The following is a 20,008-nucleotide window of genomic DNA, read 5'->3' as shown; positions in this document are numbered from 1 at the left end:
CCCCGCGCCTGCGCACAGGGCGCGGCAGCGCTGGGACGGGCGCGCGCACGCGGTCCCGCCGGGCCGGGCGGGCACGCGCGGAGCGTCCCCGGCCCCGGGGCCGCGCGGGGCTGTGAGGGGTGAGCGGCTGCGAGGGGTGACGCGGAGCGTGAGAGGCTGTAAGGCGCCACGGAGGGGTTGTGAGGGGCTGTGAGAGCTGATGGAGGGGTGGTGAGGGCGGCTGTGAGGGCCGATGGGAGCTTTGAAGGATCGGGGGGCGGTGGGGGGTGACAGTGAGGGACTGTGAGGGGGTGCAGGTCAAAGGTGAGGGAGTGTGAAGGGTGATGAAGGCTGAGAAGGGTGATAGGAGCTGTGAGGGGTGGTGGGTGACAGTGAGGGGCAGTGTTGGCAGACGGGGTGGTTGGGGTAGCGTGATAAGAGTATAGAAATTCGGTGGAAAAGAAAACCCCTTGTGATCCGGCTGGTTATTAGAGATCAAAGAGAGTGAGGGTAGCTGAGCTTCGTCTCTGATTTTAACCAGTTTGACACTGTAAGTGGTTGTATTAAATAGGAACTTCCATGAGCACAGGTTCTCAAACAGAGCGTGTTCAACGCTGTGAGTCTGGTAATGTTCAATAAGAACTTCCACCGTCACAGATTCATGAATAGTGTGGTTTATTGAAGCAGCAGAAATACAAGGGGGAGTGGAAAGGGGAGATAACTGAAAGAGTATGTTTTGTTTAGATTTTCAGAAAAAATTCTATACTCAGAGGATGATGAGGGCCTGGCACCCGTACCCCAGAGAAGTTCTGGCTGCCCCATCCCTGGAAGTGTTCAAGGCCAGGTTGGGTAGGGCTTGGAGTACCCTGGTCGAGTGGAAGGTGTCCCTGCCCGTGGCAGGAGGTGGAGCTGGATGAGCTCTAAAGTCCCTTCCACCCAAACCATTCTCAGATTCTATGAAATGCAGATTTGGAATTGCCCTAGCTGTGATAGAATAATAACAATAGTATAGTGTTAGCCCAGATAATAATAATAATAATAATCATCATCATCATCATCATCATCATCATCTTATGTAGAAGCTTACAATGAATGCTTGGGAGGAGGGAGAGGAGAGTAGCTCATCAACTGTCTCTGAGGTCCTTTTGGGTCTTCCTCCTAACTGGGTAAAATTTTTATCCTCATATAAAGTCAAATCTTATCCCCCTGATCTTTCTTCACATATAGCATGATCTAAGCAGATTAATACAGTCATGTATGTTGGACTACGTACTTAATTAAGCCTATTAGCATATGCAGGGTTGTGCGTTTTAATATCTAAATGACTCCTAATCAGGGAAAAGGTGGTGGGGGTTTTTTGGTTTTTTTGGGTTTTTTTTTATGGTGTCCTTCAAAGTTCTGGTCATACAACTTTGTTCTCTTTTGTTCCATTCTTCAGAGCCAGAGCAGGGTCATCCCATCTCCACAGGACCTACTCCTTCAGGGCCTTTCCTGACATCAGCTCTCCATCCACAGAGATACCACAGAGGATACACAGCATAGGCTCTAGATATTGCTTGGCTCCTTGGTCATCATCCCACAGACAGTAGTGCAGGGTGAGGAGAACTTGGGCTGTGTTTCTGCCCTGGGGGCTGGGAAAAGCTCAGCGCAAATACTAGAAACAATTGTTGCTTCAGGAAAGCTTTAAAATATGGCTACTTTTGTGCTCAGTAACAATATGATTGGTTTTTTTTTGCAAAGCCTGTGATGTCCAGGACAGAAATCGGCTCATTTTAAAGATGAAGGATTTCTATAGTGTTTATTTAACTTGGCTTGGCAGCAGTGTTCTGTTTACGACTGGATAAATAACTGCCACATTAAAGATTATTAACTAGCAATGCTTCAGTGGCCAATAAAGCATAATCTTTTATATGGTGTTGTACATGTACACAGCTTGGTATGGCAGGATCTTGCCAAAGAGATAACACATCCCTTACCCGGAAGGTTTACAATCTAAAGGAAACCACAAAGGACCACAAGGAAAGTATGAAACATGATAATGAAACATTAAACACGCAGAGGACTTGGAGCCATTTGCAGCTGCATTTTAAACGGGGTCTTAAGAGGGTTTTTTGTATTTACGTTAAAGCTACTGGGCAGTGATTAGAGGCAAAATAAAATCCTAGAGTGGTTTGGGTTGGAAGGGACCTTAAAGCCCATCCAGTCCCACCCTCTGCCATGGGCAGGGACACCTTCCATTAGACTGGGTTGCTCCAAGCCCTGTCCAGCCTGATCTTGAACACTGCTTCTCTGGGCAACCTGTGCCAGGGCCTCAGCACCTCATTGTATAAATCTTTTCCTAATACCTAGTCTAATCTCCCTTCTTTCAGTTTAAAGCCATACCCCCTTGTCCTGTCACTACAGGCCCTGCTGAAAAGCCTGTCCTCACCTTTCTTACAGACCCCTGTTAAGTCCTGCAGACAGACACAGCAGCCACTGTGCTGTCACAAATGGTCAGTGGGGTCTTGGGCAGTGCTGGGCCCTATCCTCTGCTGGTGGTCAGGCAGGGCAGTCCCACTGCTCCAGAGGAGCCCTAAGCTCCAAACTGGGGGGGAAGCAGTAAGCAGTCCTGGTAATGTGCTTCCTTTAAGGCTTCCTTGTGACTGGCTAATGCTACTGTGGACACCAATGAACTCGTGTCATGGAGCATGAGAGCCATTTCCAAAAGCTGTGCTGAGAAATCATTTGTTTATCCAAATATAAATTGGAAATATAATACATTATTTTATATTCACTGGTGTTTGATTCTGCAGGGTCCTAAAGGGCACTTCCACACATGTAAAGCATTATGTTCCTTGTGCTAAATGAAACTGAGCTAGCAAGGAAAGCAGGTTTAAAAGAGGATGAAAGCAGAGGGAGAGGTGTGAGGACAGAGATAAGTGTGGGCAGCGTTTGCTAAGATTTTGTAGGAGGATGAAAAACTTGCATCTACCTTCAACATTTATAGATCCTTTCACTGTAATATGTGGGACATATGTATTTTGTATACTTGGGCTCATGGTGCCCCTCTGAGGTAAAGCAGTGCTGGTATTCTCATGTCCCTCCCAGGAAACTGCGGCAGAGAGAACGTGTTCATGTGGGGAAAAAAAAGCTGGGGATTGACATGCTTTGGAAAAGCAAGAGCAGGCACAGGGAGAGGGAACAGACTCCCAGAGTTTCTCTGCTGAAATGTGAACCATGATTGGAGCTGAACATACTCTTTAGCCAGACAGTTGTTCTCAGTGTTCTGAAAGTTGGAATAATTGAAGGCTTTCCCCAAACTTCTGTCCTGATGCTCAGTGGTGCACTATCAAGAGATATTTTAGGAGTATAATGGTGACTAAAGCCTCTGCATTGCCTGATGGTTTTACCTAATTCCAGTATTCTGGGTGCTGTAGGGGGATAGAGTTCAAGGAGGCAGAGATAAGATAAAGGGCACAGAGATAAGATCAGTGTGGGGAAATCCTTCAGGAGAGGGGCCTGTGTGAATGCAGGATAAAAGGAGACAGCAGTGGGCAGTGAAAATGGCAGATGATATGGGCAGAGTGGATGCTGTGTGCTGTAAAACTTTGGAGCCTGCATGGCTGTATGAGTAATCTCCACCAGCCTATGTTCAGGCTGTTGGACTGTTTGTGACTGTGAGAGAGGGTGAAGACCTTGCTTGAGTAGCTGTCTGATGGCTGGTGGAAAACACGTTTGAATGCATCTACTCCTCTTCCTGGAGGAAGATGTTCATTGCTGACAGCTTTACAGAAGCCAAGGAATGCCAAGGCTCTCTAAGTCCTAAACCCTGCAGTGGTTCAAATAAAGAGCAAGACCTGGGGAGCCCCTGGGCATGGAGGGCAGTGAGTCTACAAAGGCTTTCTAGGGATGAAAGAAGGATCTTTGTTTATACCAAACTAGTTCCCAGAGTTTTGGAACACTTTCACGTAACATGAAATAAAGTAGTTCCGCAAGTGCAGTCTTGGGTGAAGCCTGTGACCTTTGGGTTTGTGTCTTGATGGTGGCTTCTCTCTCTGTTCTCTGAAGAACAAGAACAAGTGAGCTCATACTGAGCCATTCCTTTGTGTGGGAATGCTATTCCCCCTGAACATACGTTTTCCAGAACCTACAGGAACAGAAATTTCTCTGTGTGTACTGTTATATATCTCACATTTCCTTATGAAACCAGGCTGGTGTTATGGACTAGGCACTGGACGTAATGGAGGCTTTTTGGCAGGGGCAGTGGAGGGACTGGAAGGCTGGATTGGGAAACCACATGAAAGCAAGAAAAGAAAAGCAAGTGAGGAATGGCTAAGTGGATGGAATGATCCATCACATGAGAACTGTCCTCGTGGGTGTCCAAAAGCCTTGGAGAGGTGGTTTGCACTGGTAAGGTGGGCAGAGGAGCATCTGGAGGATCATCAGGGAACGCCAGGAAGCACAGAAGGGTCTTAGGCCAAAACCTAAGCTGGGCTAGTAAAACAGTGGCTTTGTTGGTCCCACAGCAATGGGGTTTGCCCTGGGCTGCTTGCATGGAAAGCTGATAAGCCTCGGCAAAGTCTGACCTCCTGTGGGTAAAACTGGGAATTACCAGGGGATAATTAAGCAAATCTTTTTCCTATCACGTGCCAGCATCTTAATGAGAGGTTTGCTCAATGGTGTGGATCACTTCTCTTCCACTTGCAGCAGCCAGACGTGGTTCTGCCCCTCTAGATGAGCTGCTGATGTTACTCCTGGCAATGAGGCGGGCTGAAGGTCTCAAAACTGGGAGAGTGCTGGTGGATGTTTTACTGACACGGAATATGGTCATGAAGGCAGCCAAGCATTTCTCTGTGACTGGAAGAAGAGCTCTGTGGACGCTGTGTTTTCCATTTGGTTGGATGGGTTGCAGCCACCTTTTCCTGTTTCTTTGTCCCTTCCCTTGCCCCAGCTATGGCAGCTCCTGCCTTTTAGGGCTGAGCAGTTGCATTGTACCATGAATGTGAAAGGTTGACTTCTGGTACTGGGTGATCCTCTTGGTGTGGAGAGAGGATTTGTGAGAAGGGAATTAGCAGCTTCCTTTTAGGATGACTTTAATCCCCCTCCTCCATGAGGCTGTGGTGGTGTGTGGTACACTCCCAGCATATCACACCAGGTATTCTGGAGTGTGATGTTGCTTGTTAGGATCCAGCTTTGGCTGCAAGTCCTGCTGTGGTGTTCCATACCTGGTAGGGTCCAGCCCACAGAGATTCCTCTCGCTGTTGGGCATCTTTGGGGCACTCTTACCAACTTCTGACTCTGGAGGAGGACAGTTCATTGCAGAAGGATCTGGCACACAACAGTTTGCCTTCCCGCCGTGGGGTACCTGCCTGAAGACCTGGGATCTTAGGGAATGACTCATAATCCAAGGGCTTTTCCTGGGAAGGTGATTCTGAAGGAGTTTGGTTTATTCCAAGTGCAGGTGTATCCTATAAGCTCCAGGGACTGTTAGTCAGTCACATGCTACATGGATGAATAACTAAATGTTGCTTTATTTATGCCCTGCACTGCCTTTGATGTTGGCTTGGTCCCTTTCTTCTCCCTGCACTCCTCTGCACCAGTTCAAACACAGCACTGCCTTTTCTCAGGGGGCTCACTGGCTTTCATCAGGCAAAGCAGGACCTTTTTTTGGGGAATTGGGGTCCCTCATAGCATCATGTCTCTATCTGGGCTGCTGGCTCTGGGTCTTCATTTACCTCATACTATGATTGAGCTGGAGCAGTGAAGGACCTGCAGAGCTCACAGCAGAGGTGGCTGGACAAATAAGTTCACACCAGGCTGCAATCCCATGGATCTCCTTTTTAGAGACCTGAGAATAGGCTGACCCTGCCTGGGTGAAGGATAAGAGGGTATGGTGCCCAGAGGGCCTCTGCCTGAAGAGGGTTCCTGTCTGTCCCAGGCAAACAGCCTGGGCAGGCTTAGCTCTCAAGAGGGCTTTACACCAAAATCCATGGCACTGGGTGCTCTCAGGCCTGCCTGTGTTCTCCTCTAAGGCAAAGCAGAACCTGCAATTAGTGTTTCCAGAAGGTGTGAAATGGAGCTGGAGCAAAAGCAGGCTCGGTGGTGCTCTGGCCCAGGCCTGGTCCTTGCAGCCTTCACACCTGTGCCAGAGCATGAATTGCTACTCTGTGCTGGTGCCCCTCACCCCTCTGCACACTCTGTTTTCATTAGTGTGTGCTCTTTGGTTAAGGACCCTTCTCACTTCCAGCTGAACAAACACTTTCCATCGCGTGTAAAATCCAGCTTGGTGCTAATAGGCGTCTCCCCCCACCTTCCTCCCTCCCCTTTACCACCTTTTCTGCAGTTGGCAGGACAAAAAAGTGTCGCTATTACCTGACTTATTATCGGCACGGGACTGTAATTTATGACATATGCTTGGTAAAGTGCCATGCTGAAAACATTTGTGGCCCTCTTCGAGGCCTGTGGGGTGGTGGGGAGAGCAATGGCTGTGAAGGGGAAGCCAGTTGCAAAATACTGCACAGTCCAAAGGCTTCCTCTACCTTCTGACAGCAGCACTGTGGGCAGTGGGCTCAGCACCCTGCTCTGCCGATGTCAGAGTGGGTTGAAACACCAGTGCCCAGAAAAGATGCCAGGTTTTTCTGTCCTTAGGAAACACACAGTGTCTCCCTTTGGGAATTTATTGAATTCCCCATTTTTATTGCTTTTAGTCCTGTACAATCTTACCCTTCATGCAGGATCTCAGATCCTACCTTCCTCATGTTCCTCACACAAGTGTCACCTCCTCTTTCCTCCCCTTGCTTCAAGTCCCTGTTCTCTCATGGGAGGGTCTGCAGAAGCTGCCCCATGTGCAGCAGGCCAAGCACAGGCGCTGTGAATAACTCCTCTGAAAGGCAGGCACTACAGCAGGACAGCTGCCCTCCAGCAACCAGGTTCATGCCCTGTCTGAAAGAAACAACCTGATCGTTTGGTTCTCAATGTCTGGATTTGACCTGAAAATGTGCTGTGGAGAGACGGGGGCAAATGAATTGTCATTGCTGTAGGTGGGCTAGATTTGAATAGCAATCTAAGGGGCAAGGGAAAGTCCTGGCAGCAGTGACTTTTTCAGTGACTGAAGAGAGATTTGTGAGAAATGGGACTTTATATCCCAGTCTTGAGATGAGTGGTATGGAAATCTAGCATGGGAAAGAGTTTTTTACACTGGGCTATTTGCTGGTTACTGAAAAGTTAATGTTGACTATTGAGCTCCTCTCAGGAAAACATCATCATTCATCTTTCAGAGGTATTTGGAGCTTGGCTGTCTGCCCTGTCCACTTGTCGTGATTCAAAGGATGGGAGTAGAGATCATCCAAAACATTTCCCAGCTTCAAAAGCACACTTTCCCTGAAGCTGCTAGTTAGAAGGAGCAGGCCTGCAGTGAGCCAGGCTCTCTGTACACTGGGGGGAAGGATCACGTGGCAGTTTGTCCTCTTTCTTTGGTTCAGGCTTTGCCAGCTGCTGGGTGAGAAGCAGGTCTCTGCAGCCTTCTGCTTCAACACTGCCATGTGTGCATACATGTGCGCATCCATGTGCTGGAGCTAAAGGAGATGCTCTGGCTGGGGTTGAGTCCTGGATGCTCTCTGCTACTTGGTGTCTGAAGGTTTGCAAGATGAAGCCTTGGGAGCTGGATGACATACGGAGATATGCAAAGCCCACAATGCCAAGCTAATGTTGCTTCCAGAGTCATCATCTCTAGCTGCTGTTATTTCTGGATATCTTGTCCAAAGGGTCCCAAGGCTGAGGGTTTGGTCTGGGAGAATGCCTTGAGCCAGAGTTGCTTCATTCCTGCTGTGGTTGGACAGAATGTGTGTTTTGGATGGCGTTTATTTCCCCAAACAGTAGCTATGTAGAAGTTTGCCATCTGGTGTCATTTTGTCCTCTGAGCTCCATTTGTCCTGTGCAGTGGGGAGAGACTGAAGCCTCCTGTGAGTGAATCAGCTCATTTTGTCTTAAGCACTGTTGGGTGGACCAGGTTGCTCTGGAGCTGATTCTGTTTCTTCTCACTGGAGCTTAGACATTTAGGTGCCAAACTGGGCGCTAAAATCAGAAGTGAAACTCACCCCTTCCCCCCCCTTCCCCCCCCTTCACTTTGTGTGTGAGGGAGGGATGGTGGGAAACACTCATTATCTGTGGGGTCTGAGGCACCTTTTGGCCTTTTTCTGTTGACTGAGTTCCAGACACCCCATGCCCAGGTTAAATCTCTATCTGGATCCTAGAAAGGGTTCCCTTTTTCAGATGGTGAGAAGCAGATGGGTGGTGCTGGATCCTGCTGAAAACAGGGAAGAACCACAATCTTGAAAGGTTTCCCAGTGTCCTGCAGGGTGAAAGCATTTAGCTGACAATAAAACCTCTGCTGAGTGCAAGATTATTCAATGGGAAAAGGTGGGGGGAAATGGCAAAAAATGGCAACCTGTCTTAAGAGAGTTCACTGTATGTGCACCTGATAAAAATCATAACATGGGATCAGCTTTCTTCTCTGCTTTCTTGGCTTTTGGCACGTGTAACCAAGTTCTGGCAGGCAGGGCAAATTTCCTTCTCCCTGGGGTCGTTAAAAAAGACCATTTCCCCATTTAAAGAGTGGGAGGGAGGTGGGGATGGAAGGGGGAGCTGAGCCAGGCAGTGGGCAAGCCCTGCCCACACTGCTGCACGAGTTAGCAGAGCCGTGGCTCTCCCACCCCCACCACTCTCCATGGCGTTAGGCACGTGGGATTGAGGGGGGCTGGATGGGTATGAAAGCAAACACACATCTGGAAGTTCCTCCAGTTAATTGGGCAATTATTCATACCACTCTTGCTGGAAGCAGCCTGCTACTGCTGAGCCAAAACCAACAACAACAGACCGTGGGCGTACTCCATCCCTGCGTGGAGAGGGGAGGCTTGTGTGGCAAGGTGGGGCTGCGGAGGGTGGGTTAAGCAGTGAGGGCACGGACCCACTACTCCTGGGCTGCTCTGCTTGCCTGTAGCTGTGGGTGAGTAAGCCCTGGAGACCCTGGATGTGGTGAGATGCTTGGGAAGCACTTGCTTCACAGTGCATGTGGGCCCCAGGTGGGGAGGGGGAAGTTGCTGCTCTGGAACAGCATGAGAACCCAAGTCAACCTGTGTTGGGTTTTACTAGGAGCTTGGCAGGCGGTGGTGTTGGTGAAGGTAGTCCAGGCCCAGCTGTGCTCTGTAGCACTTTACTCCTCATAAATAGTGGGTTCACTGCCATTTCTGCCCAGCTCCCACCTGAGTGAGGCTCTGGCAGCCCATGTTCCCCTTTTCCATCCTTCCTCCTTCACCTTCCTCACATCCCTAGTTCCTTCTTAGTCTGACAGCAATGTCACCGCATGTCCCCATTCCCCGCCCATTTTCTGGTACAGGTGCTGTGCAGGTGAATTTCTGGGGGAATGCAGAGCTGGCTGGCCTTGTCTTTGGCAGTTCATTTCCCAGGATTTGCCTGTGAGATGGGAGCTGGGAGTGATCACCTCAGTCTGAGTGGCTTTCCCTACGACAGAGTTGACAGACCTCAGCAGATCCTCAGGGAGATGATGTTCAGGAGTACCCTGGACACCATCAGCCTTGAGGAGTTGTCTCTCCTCCTTCTCCTCTTTATATCTGGTGAGATATAGGGTTGCTCCTGAGGCTGAATTGTCTGGGATTATGTATCAGTGTGACAGACCACATCTTGAAAGTGTTCCCCTGGAACCATGGCTGACTGCTCTTTGAGTGCTTCGCCATTCCCTCCTTGCTGCTGAAGCCCACAGGAAGCCTTCCCCTTCCAGCAGAATCTCTTGATTGATAAAAACAATCCCCTTCTCTCAAACCGTGCCTGCCGCACAAGCTGGGGGTGATGTGTTTGGCCCATCTGCTTCCCACTTTGCCTGAGAGCACATCTCTGGCACTGGGAGTCATTGTGGCAGCCTCAGAAGTGCACGCAGTGCTGGGCTCCACCAGCATAATTGGAGCCAGCTCCAGCCAAGCCCAGCTGGGATGTGAACGGAGAAGAATTCCCGTGGTTCCCTCTTTCCTTTTCTTTTTCCCTCTGCCATGAGATGGGTCTTCTCTAGAGAAATTTATTGCCATTAACTCAAGATCTTCCTTAGGATAACATAAATCAGACAGACAGTTTGGCTCCAGGACGAACGTGCAAACGTAAGCAAGGCTGGAGTGGGTCACGCCATGGAGCTGTCGAGTACAGGATCCTCTCCACAGCATCACTGGAGTGAGTGCTGTAGGAAAGGGCTGGAAACAATGCGTGCATGGCATGTGTTGTCTTGCCTCTTCTCTGATGGTCCATGGATGTGGTGAAAGGTTTATCTAGTGGGTGATCAGCAAATATTTCGTATCTTTGTTTGTCCATTTTTGAAGTGTCTTAGATGGTGCTAACTCAGAAAGGCTTGGGGATGTAAAGTTCTCTGCATGAGCTTTAGTAGTGGTCTCAAAAGTACTGTGAGGACATCTCGCCATCAAAAAACACTGGAGAGAGGGGAGCATGATTCCCGGTTTTACAGGAGGGAGTGAAGAATTTAAATGACTTATCCGAAATTTCAGTGGGAATCCTTACCAGAGTGTGGTGTTGAAACCAGATTCTCAGACTCCTGTGACTGTTCAGCTTTCATCTTTGATAATCACCCACACAGAGATCTAAGTTAGGATTGGAACTTACCCTTGAGCTAATGCAGAAATAAACCTTACTGAAGGGAAAGCCTTCCTTATTGTCCAGCTGCATGACTGTACTGTAGAAGGAGAACATCGCCAGGTGGAGAAGCCAATCAACAAGACCTGCTTTGTCAAGGATTAGGAAATGGAAACATTGCTGAGGGTCCAGCTGAGGAAATACGATACTGAAGGTGCCCAAAAAATCAAGATTTGTGGTGGAAAATAGTTTCAGGGAACAGGAGAGAGTTTGGGACTGTTCAGCCAGACGGGAGAGGGTAGAGCAGCCAGCCATGTGGAAGGGATGGGAAAGGTAGGAGGGTGTGTGGAGCTGGGCACAGAAATGGAACAGCCGAGATACAAGCACCAAGGGACAGCTCTCGCTCTCACTGAAGGGAATGGACCGACTCCCATTGACGTCAATGAGGGCTGAACTGGGACCCTTGCGAGAAATATATTGAACACAGACAAATCCAGCAAAGTCAAAACAGATGATGCGGGCCGCTTAATATGGTCACAGGGAGCTGATTGCGAAACCTCCTAACGAGGCAGTTCTGTCAAGCAGCCATCCAAGCCCAGTAGGCTCCTGCCTAGGAGAGGGACATGGGAGGCTGTGGTCCTGGAGAAGGCATGCCCAAGATGGAAGGCTGAAATGGCATGGGATAGGTCCTCACTGTGCTTCAGCACAACCCCACCCACCGCCTTGTTTGTGTGACCTTCTTAGCTATCTTACCGTATTCCGGGTACTTCTTCTTGAGCTTCCCCTGTCCCACTGATGGAGCTGTTCTGAAGCTGAGGTGTGGACAGACTGGACAAGTTGTCACAGAGGAATACACTGCTGTACCTCAGCTGGCGGTGGGGGGCAGCTGTGTGTGCACATGCCTAATCCATGGCACATGCGAGTCAGTTCAAGTTAGCCAACGCGACAGAACCGCACTAAGCTGGCTGAGGTGACCTTATTTGCAAGGACTAAGCAAATGCACATGGACTGTAAGGCTGACACGCAGTAACCAGTTACCGCGTGATAGCCGGTTCCTGTGTTTGCGCTCAGCCTCTGACTCATCACCCCAAACTCTTCCCTTGCTGTGCTTCTCAGTCCCTTGTTCCAGGTTCCCAGCGCCTGGTTTCCTCTGCGTCAGGGAAGTCTGTGATCCTACCACAGCCCCTTGTCTGTCCAGAGAGTAGTTTTGGCACCTCTCCTGCTCTGCTCCATGGAGTCTCAATGATCTGCTCCAGGTTCAGGCTCTCCTAGTCCTCTTCTGATGGTACTCAGCCAGCCAGCTCACTGTGGAAGGCCAGGTCATGGCTCAGAGGGTATCCCCTCACTCCACAAACCCTTTCCAGCCCAGCAGGCCTCCTTGGGCACCAGGACCTCCCTTTCCACCATCTTTACTTGTGTTCCCCACCTGGAGAAAGCAGTAAGTCTGGATATGGCTCTACCCTTAGAGAGCAAGAAGATGTAGAGCACTCCAGTGAGGTCGGTGGAGAGTATCTTCTCTCTGGCACAGTGGGATTTTGGAAAAGGTGATGGAGTTGAAAGGACAGGGCAGGATAAAGTGTGTAATATGAAGCTGAAAATAGAAGGAGCTGAGTTTCTGGGTGCTCCTGAGGATGTCTCATGCTTGACCAAGCACTGGTTCAGGCTGAAGAGCAGAGACTTTGGTGAAGCCACACTTACTCTACACCATGTTGAAACAGAATTCAGTCCAGGAAGATCCATTTTCCCTAAACCTGGAGTTGTACTATCTTAGCTGTGTTATGACAGAAGGGACAGATCTAAATCAACTGATTTGTAGGTGGAAAATTCAAAGGAATGGGAAGAGAGCACAGGAATGGAGACAGGCAGGGGGCATTGTTGCTCTTAAAATGGTCCTATATTGTATGCGCAGCTTCGATGTTTTAGGAAGAGTGGAATTTCACTTTTGATTCCCCATGGATAGACTGGACTGAAACTTTACCTTTCTTTTCATCCTGGATCCACTGAAATAGCAGCATCTTGTACAAGGACCAGCTTCCTTGATGTAAGAGTAATGTTTGGTAGGGAATCCAAGAGTGTACACAAGACAGGTGGCAGACACAGGGACAGGTTGCCAGCAGTGGGCATTGAGGCATTGTATGAACTTTCAGGAATGGAATGAGCAAAGCCAAAGTGCTGGGCCAGCAGATATGAAAGACACCCAGAGGAGCCTCTTTCAACTGTGCCAGATGCAAAATGAAGGCTATGGAAAAGCGTGGGCTTGCTGTATACTGGGGCAGAGGACCTAGAAACAAAGGGCATGAAAAAGGCAGATATTCAATACTTTTTTGATACTGGGAGCAATAATGTTTAATGCCTTTTTTAATGGCTTAGAGTGCACTCTCAGCGAGATTAGGGACAACCAGTTGATACCCCTGAGGGCACAGCTGCTAGTCAAAGGGCACTTAACAAGCTGTTGTCTGTGCTGTGCTGTGCTGTGCATTTCAGGGCTGATGGCCTGGCTTTCTCTGCTGCCTGCATTGCTTGTTTGCTTCTTGCTTCCATTTCAGGCAGCCCTCTTTCTTTGAAGATGGTGGAAACAAGCATTCCTTCTCCAAGTAAGCAGCTGGAGGGACTGTGTTACACTAGTCACACCCCAGTGAGTGAAATTTGCACCGTGAGCCATAGTTCTATGCTTGTGTGTTTCCCACAGTATCACCAGGATGTATTCACAGCATTGTCACATGTAAGCTACTGCATCAGCCCAATGCACTTTTGCCAAGGACTTGCCTCTGGGCAGTCAGGTGGGAAAGAGCCTGGGTATGAGAGGAGGTATGGGCTTGAAGGAACCCTGCTCCAGGTTAGCTCTCCAGCCACAGCCTGGCACAGAGCTGCTTCCCTCTCCATGCAAACTGGCACATGGGGACTGTGTTCTTGGAGAGGAGTTACCTGAGTGGTTCACTCTGTGTGGTGAGGTAAAGGTGTTTCTGGAAGCACACAGGAAAGCAGCAGCATCACCACCTCCCTAGCTGCGTGCAGCTGTACAGCAGTATAGGCAATACTGTGTCTTCTGAACTGTTTCTGGGACAGCCTCCCCCAGCAGTGTTCCTACTTTTCCTTAATCATGGGCATATCATAAAGGGAGGTATTATTATTAATAAGACTGATTTTTCTTTCTGCCTTGTCTTTTTATAGCAAACACTGCTCCTCTCCACGTTCCAGGACTCTTCACCTCCCCTGGATATCTGTATGGGTATGTTTATTGACATGACAGCATGCAGCAGTCAGCGCTGCCAAAGTCAATGTGTCCTGTGTCTGTTGAGGGTAGGCTGGAGCTGTCAGCTTTGTGTCTCCTGAGAGATACCAAGACTGTTTGTTGACTTTGCCTTTAGCTGGTGTTAGATAAACAGTGAAATTGTATTATTTTTGTGCTTCTTCCTATGACCAGCTTAAGCACTGTAGTGGGCACATCAGTCACTGACATCAATTGTTTCCCCTGGATTTTGTTCTGAGTGTTTGGTGAAGCCTGGAGAAAAAACACCATTATCTTTGAAACTATCTGAAAGGGTGAGAAAATCATGACCCTTATGCTGTTCTGGGGCCTGGTTGTGGCTGATGCTGCCTGACATTTTTGGGTGCTGGTCTCACAAGGTGGGGGGCTGCTTCTGCCCATCAGGTACAGGTGTTCTCGGTCATTCTGTTTATCAATGTTAAATTTGCTGTTTTATGGTGGTGACATCCTCAGTGCAAAACCAGAGGCAGCAAGCCTGGGCAGCCTGTTCAAGGAAACCTCACCTCCCAGGGCTCTCTTTTCTCTGGTGGATCCTCTGGTGTCCTGGAAAATGTGAGTCCCACCTAAGGTTTCTGCATGAAGAGGTGTTTGGGGAAGCTCTGTGTACTCTTTTCTGGTGTCTGATAGAAGTTGAGCTCTTACAGCAGCTTTCTGTATGGACTCCTCCTATGCAACTGGTAAAGAGAAGAATCCCATGTGACAGGTCGAGTCAGACCATTGGCTTCTTGATGCCTCAGTCTCATCTGGGTGAAATTTGCTGGTGGGTTCCGAGCTGTTGGGGATGGATGAACAAACCCAAACAGCATGATTGCTTAAGTTTTATTTCCATTGGAAACCAGGCTGAAGGAGCCAGCTCCACTATTCCCTATGGGATTGCTTTTGACCAAAAACTGCAGACATCATGCTTCCTGGTACCTGCATGGGATCTTTCGTTGGTGTAAACTCATTCTATGCCTTTGGAACCAGCTGGCAGATGCTGATGTGCAACAGCCGGCCTGACATGGCAGATCCTGCTGCACTGGGGTTTCAAAGAACAGGCAACCAGAAGAGAAAACTGGGTGAGGAAATGCTTGCTCTTGGGCTTCTGCCAACTGAGGGCAAGACCTGCTGACACAATGGTGGCACAGAAGTAAGACCAGTCATGCTCTCAAGTGCTGGGGCCTTTCAAAGTGCGTATGCTGGCCCTGGTGGGGGGGGGGCTTGCTCCAGACAGGTCCTTCCCACTGGACTTCAACAAGCAGGAGGATGAAGATGCTGGGAGAGGTGACTCAAGTAGTTTTTGGTCTTATTTTACTCACAGCTTGGGACTTTTGTTTGTGTCACAAACATAAAAGTTGGGGGGCAGTCTCCCTCTGCAGCACAGCAGAATCATAGAATCTTAGAAACTCCTGAGCTGGAAGGGACCTACAAGGATCATTGAGTCAAACTCCTGGCCCTGCACAGGATAATCTCAAGAATCCCGCCATGTGCCTGAGAGCCTTGTCCAGACATTTCTTGAACTCTGAGAAGCCTGGGGATGTGACCACTGCCTGGGGAGCCTGTTCCAGTGCCTGACCACCCTGTGGGTGAAGAACCTTTTCCTAATATTTGATCTAAACCTCCCCTGACACAGCTTCATGCTTTGGGTCTTCACCATGGGTCAATAAATTATGCCTAATCAGCAGGATTAGAGCATGTCACAGTTTCCTTCCAGGCTCTGTGTCCAGCTTTCCTTCCCACAAAACTCAGCAAGGGAGAGGGCAGGTGAAACATTCTGCAGCTGGTGTGAGCGATGGTTTAGCACAGACAACATATCTGAACCACAAAAATGGTGAGTGGAGTTGCTGCTCTGGTGTGATTCAAGGCTCTTTAAGAACAGGAGAGATAAGGAGAACCAGGCAAACTATCCTCGGAAAGATAAACAGAACAATACAAAATGACTTACTGTTGAGTTAGGAAGAACAACTGCTGAGAACAGCAAATGTGTTTCTAGACAAAGAACTGCAAACATTTTAAAAGGGAGCCAGAATAAAGAGACCATGAACAACTGGGCAGGCTGTGACCTCCTCTGAACCTGAAGGAGGAGCCTGGCAGAGTTCCCCAGCACATCATCTCCACATTCCTCATGCTCTGCAAACATCTGCCCAGCACCTTGAGGTCTTGCTAAAGGCAGTGCGTAGCACTGCTTAGGGCTGTGTGTAAGTCCAGGACAGTGCCTGACAGCTCAGCTCCTGCTGCCTGGACTGACTGACTTTGGCATCGAGTGGGAGGGATGACTGTTATCCTCCTGCTGTGGAGCTGTGATGTAATTTGATTCCCACAAAATACTGATGCTGAAATGTGTTTTTGGGTCCTGCAGTTTGGGTACAGTTGCTGTTTCTTTGGACTGTCTCCTACTTCTCAATCCTCATCACAGAAGCCCTCAGAGGTAGCAAAGATAAGTAACTGAATGACCTTGTTTTTACATTACAAAAAATACTATTTCTAGCTTCTTGTTTTCTATCATGGCCAATCGTACTGCCAGTCTCCCTTTCCCATGGTACGTAATGGGTTTCTTGAGGTTGTCCTGTGCAGGGCCAAGAGCTGGACTTGATGACCCTTGTGGGTCCCTTGCCTGCTCATGATATTCTATGGTTCTGATTTTTCCACCCCTCTGTACCCATCCATTGCCCTTCTGCCCCGTCCTTCACGTCCCTCCTGCAGCCTCCCTGGTGCTGTGATGCCATGAGAGCAGATATGCTGCCAGGGGTAGATGGAGACAGTTCCTGCCGTGCCAACACTGTCTGTGAGCTGTCTGCCTCCTTTGGCAGTTCCTGGCACGAGTCTCTGCACGTCAGCTCCGTGCATTGCGGTCAGGCAGCTGTTTGTGGAGCCAACTCATGACTGCAGTATTCCATGCATTTCCCACTGATTGCAGCACCCGTGCAGTCATGGATGGCAGCTGGCAGCAATGTGCCAAGCAGCAATAACACATGAGCATGTCAGCATTGTCTTGTGGTAGTTGCCCCTGGACACTTCAGAACAGCCTGGCCCTGGAGCCATGTGTTTTCCATGTGGGTTTCCCTCCTCCCTGAGTGGGTGACCTCTGGAGGTCCCTTCCACCCTCAGGCATTCTATGCAGTAAGAATTCCCTCTGTGCAGGGGAGGATGCTCTGATACGGAGGTGGCATGGCACCTAGAGTCTGTAAGTGTGGGGTGGTGCTCCCCTGCTGGGGCAGGTAGTCTTGTACTCAGACTCAAAGAGGAGAAGTGCAGCAAGCCTTTTACCAGGAAATGAGCTCAGGGAGCTGGGTACTCAAGTGATAAATTGCTGGAGTGTGTAGATGTGTGTCCTGTAGCCCTGTGTGGGACCCTGCCCGGAAATCAGGAGCACTTTAGAAACAAGACAACAAAGATGTGCCTAGGGTCCATGGAGCACAGTCTCAAGCAACCAAATGTTTGCTTTCCTAATGCTGCTCCTGGGAGCCTCAGCTACCTGAGATGATAGTGTGTCTGTTATTTCAGTCGAGCAGGCTGAAACACCCAGACACTATAAGGTTTTTCTGCAGAACCAACCTGAAAATCTTTCTTGGAGGCTGTGTGTACACCAGTCGGCCATGGCAAAAACTATCCTTATATGAAGCTGTTTTGCAGTTGGAAACAGAGATGCTGAGGTAAGTTGCAGGTTCCCCTCTGATAGCACTGCCCTGGCTGTGGATTCCATGCTTTGCTGGACCACAGAGGTTCATGGTATTGAGCAGGATCCTTGCACACCTTGCCTCCACCCAAGGCCACTGTTGTAACTTGACCTCAGCTTCAGCATGCCTTCTGCTTCCCTTCCCTGAGGACATGCATGAGCTGCCTCCTGCAACATCCCCTGCAGTTGCTCTGAAATAGGGAGGGGAAGACTGTAACTAGTGGCGTAGAAGTTCATCAGGCTGCTCCTTCCCACCCTCCAGATAATGCCACTGAGACTGGCTGGGATGTTTTGGTGCATGGACAAACTTCTGCAGCAAGTGGCAGTGAGGTGAGTGATGCTGGAGGCCTCCTTTGTGATTCCAGGGCAGAGCAGGGTGTGTCTGTCCAACAGAGGCACCCTTGTGGCTGAGCCTGCAACAGGCCAGCTCTCTGAGTATGCACACCTGCAGGTGCATCCCAACGAGGGGAAGGACAGGATCTTTATGCTTTGCAGACTCTTTCTGCTTGTGGCTGAGGACACCCGGGATTGAAATAGAAGGACAGCACAGTTGTGCCATGTGGCACCCCAAGATTCATGCCTGGGGCCTCTACCTGCCTGGGGGCCTCTACCTGCAGGCAGAGGTTTCCCTTGGTTGGAGCAGCTCTGCTCTGTCTCAGATGCAGCTGCCTGGGAGCAGACCCCACCCAGGCCTGTGGCTCCATCAATGCCACCTGCACTGGGGGTGTGTCTGCCTGGGGCTGGGCCTGCCCAGGGGAGCTGGTGTGGGACAAGCACACACAGCCAGGGGTTGTCTGCAGCCCCTGTTCACTGTCGATCCTGACACGGTGCCCTCACTTTTCTTCCCCCTTCTTTCCTTCTTCCCTGCGTTGTGATACACTGACTGCCTTACACCAATGAGACAGCCAGTGTACAGTGGCTGTCCCAGTGTACAGGGTACAGTGTCAAAAGACAAAGATCTAGGGGTGGGGCAAGTACTAGGAAGAAATGGCATGGTCCCAAAGCAGAGAGAAGCAAAAAAAGTTACAGAGAAGACAGTGAGGAGCTGCTTCAGAGGAGCCTTCTGCTGAGCTCTGAAGCCTGATGCTCCATAGGCCAAGTCCTCAGCCAGTGCAAAGATGTGGGCACTGAACTGCACAGGGACATAGTGAGGTGGCTGTCACAGACCTGCACCCACAGCTGGGGACCTGCACCTCCTGAAAAATGCTCCTGCTGAGCTCCCTGAGACCCTCACGGCACACCTGGCCAGAGCTGGTCGGGGCAGCCACAGAGATCCACCCTGGCATAGGAGCAGGGCCTCAGGAGGGAGCAGCATCCCAGCCACAGTGCTGCTGGCAGTGGAGCCTGCCAGGGAATTACAGATTAATGTGGAACTGATCTGAGATGAAACACTTTGGATCAGGACCACAACCAAAAATATTTCGAGTCGCATCAAACTGATCCAAACAAATCTGTTTGTTTCCTGCTTTCCCAGCAGACAGTCAGTCTTAAAGGTCACAGAGCTGAGAAGTGTGGCTGGGCACAAGTGGATTTTCCTTTAGGAAAATTACAGTGACAGAAAATTCCTGACCAGCTTTGCCCTAAGGGCGATGAAGGGGGTGATTCACCTCTCCCAATTTTAGGCCTCTTTGTGAGGAGCTGAGACTGGGAGCACTGGAATGCAGAGAGTTTGGCATCTCTAGTCAGCACAGAGGTCCCCACTCCCCAGGGGACAAGGCCAGCAGGAGTGATGGCTGTTCTCCTGCATATTCCTGTATGCTGAATGGAGGCTGGGACTCCTGAAAGCAGCCCTCCAAACAGCTGACTTTTGGGCAGTGGGAGCCTTTCCAAGCCTTGGGGACTGTGTTGGCATGGCATGAAGGTATGCAGACAGGTTTAGGTAGACAGTGACAAGAACAATCAGACTTACCACTTTCGACAACTGCTTTTTTGATAACTGCCTGTATTGTTAGCCAGCATCAGCCAGTGACTGAGAGATGGAAATGTGCAGGGACAGGCTTTGTAACTGTCCCAGCTGCTGGGTCCTCATTCTCTCCCAAAAGCAGGGCCCTGATACTCTCATCCACACCCCTGTGGGCCAGGCTCTGGAGCAGTTGGTGATGGCAGAAGCAGCTTGAGGGCTGCTCTCCTCTGCTGGTGTCTCGCTGTGGGCAGCAATGTTGGAGGAGACGCTCAGAGCTGGAGAGCTGCTGGCTCCCACCTGAGTGCAGGTCCCTCTGATTGAACCCGAGGGCTCCCATCTCTGAGCTGTGAACTCACCTCAGCGGCTGGCTGATCCCCGAGGTGATCTCACCCACCAGGTTTTTCTGCAGGTGGGATCACCCCGGGAGGCTGTGCAGCCGTGGGAGTGTGCAGTGAGGCGCTGGCTGCTGGCGAGGCACTGCTCCCTGCATGGCTCTCTGCAGCCTGCTGTGTGCTGCTGCTCTCCCTGCATGGCTCCCTGCAGCCTGAGGTGCTGCTGCTCTCCCTGCATGGCT

At 50.0% G+C, this 20,008-nt stretch overlaps 1 long non-coding RNA gene across 1 annotated transcript in view; it reads left to right on the top strand.

Moving 5' to 3' along the window:
• Positions 1 to 8,951: 8,951 nt before the first annotated feature.
• The window catches only part of LOC121669038, a 37,685-nt gene continuing 26,628 nt past the window's right edge, over positions 8,952 to 20,008 (top strand). The window contains exons 1-2 of the long non-coding RNA XR_006017591.1: positions 8,952 to 13,202; positions 13,780 to 13,837. This is a non-coding gene — a long non-coding RNA (uncharacterized LOC121669038). The remainder of the gene's footprint in view (positions 13,203 to 13,779; positions 13,838 to 20,008) is intronic.

The sequence above is a fragment of the Corvus kubaryi genome, unplaced genomic scaffold, assembly GCF_017639235.1.
Source record: "Corvus kubaryi isolate FWS band 111438036 unplaced genomic scaffold, C.kubaryi_AGA036_p1.0 37387, whole genome shotgun sequence".
NCBI lineage: Eukaryota > Metazoa > Chordata > Aves > Passeriformes > Corvidae > Corvus > Corvus kubaryi.
The sequence above is the reverse complement of the archived record's forward strand: the minus strand, read 5'-3'. Positions and strand labels throughout refer to the sequence as shown.